This window comes from Neophocaena asiaeorientalis, unplaced genomic scaffold, assembly GCF_003031525.2.
Source record: "Neophocaena asiaeorientalis asiaeorientalis breed wild unplaced genomic scaffold, Neophocaena_asiaeorientalis_V1.1 scaffold45, whole genome shotgun sequence".
NCBI classification, from domain to species: Eukaryota; Metazoa; Chordata; class Mammalia; order Artiodactyla; family Phocoenidae; genus Neophocaena; species Neophocaena asiaeorientalis.
In genome coordinates, this window is record NW_020174642.1 from 5,818,909 (window position 1) to 5,820,125 (window position 1,217).

General features: G+C 56.1%; 1 protein-coding gene across 5 annotated transcripts in view; it reads left to right on the plus strand.

The window, feature by feature from the left end:
• Positions 1–1,217, plus strand: part of DYRK1A (dual specificity tyrosine phosphorylation regulated kinase 1A) — a 144,888-nt gene that overhangs the window by 1,557 nt on the left and 142,114 nt on the right. The gene's annotated exons all lie outside the window — the stretch shown is intronic.

Genomic DNA, 1,217 nt, shown 5'->3' on the forward strand with positions numbered 1-1,217 from the left:
GCCGGCCGGGCGGAGGGAGGGACCTGCCATTTTAGGAGGAGGCGCCGCGGCCCGGGGCCGGCCGCCGGGGGAGGGAGCCCGACAGGCCCGGTCCCGCAGGAGAGGCGGGTGCGAGCGGAGGGAAAGTTGCGGAGGGTGGGAGATGGGGCCGCGGCCTCCCGGGAGCTCCCGGGAGCCGGGGCCTGGGGTCCGGAGAAAGCGCCAGACCTTCACTGGTCGCCCGAGCGAAGGGGAGGAGGTTGTCTTCCTCCTCCTCCTCTTCCTCCTCATCCTCTTCCCCCAGCTCCTCCCTCGTCCCTCCTCTTGGTCCCCACCAGTGTGGGAACGGCCGGGGTTCTCCGCAAGGACAATGCGCGGGTTAAGAAAATGGGGCTGGCTGCCGGGCTAGGCGCCGGGGAAGGTCGCGAGCCCGGTCCCCGCGCGGCCCTTTTGGGGTGTGTGCTGGAGCCAGGGCACTCGGCATGCTCCGAAGTTGTGCAGTGAGTGCAAGTGAGCCCGGCCACTCGAGGTGGATTGATGACTTGTTTAGCAGCGGGAGGAATTGGTGGCTGAGGATGCGTAAATTATAATTGATACCTGGGTATTGCAACGGAACTTCACAAGTCTTTTAATAGGCACAGACCCCCTCTCGTTTAGAGACACCGGAGCTGCTGAATAGCTTCACACTTAGCGAAAGGCCCCTCCCGGGTCCGAAATAGTTAAAAATGGCAGAATTAGTGAGTGAGTGACTCTGACCACTTCTCTGTGCCTGTCGTCCAACCCTTGGATGATGTGAATCTTGTAATCGTGGTGCAGTACTTGAATGCCAGCACCATTCGGTTCTTGAATTCCCCCCAAGTTGTTAGGAAATACACCTTATAACATTGTTTTCACACTGATTTAAAGATTAGGACGAATAGTGCCAGGCACTTTTCTTCAGGGCCTTATGTGTATTAAGTCGCTTATCCTCCCGGTAGGAACTGTTACCCATTTCACAGATGAGGAAACTGAGCGGTGACTCATCCAAGGTCATACAGCTGGGACCAGGAGTCTGTAGCCAGCCTGGGCTCTTAATCACTAGGGTATAACTCATTATTGTAAATACCGGCAAATTTTGGAGCGATCTGTGTGTAATGACTCAGGATTCTAACCTAGAGGTTCTGTCCACGTATAGTGTTTTGCATGGAATTAACTTTGTGGTTTGCGGAAGCGGAAAGGAAAGGTTGAGGTGAGGGCAT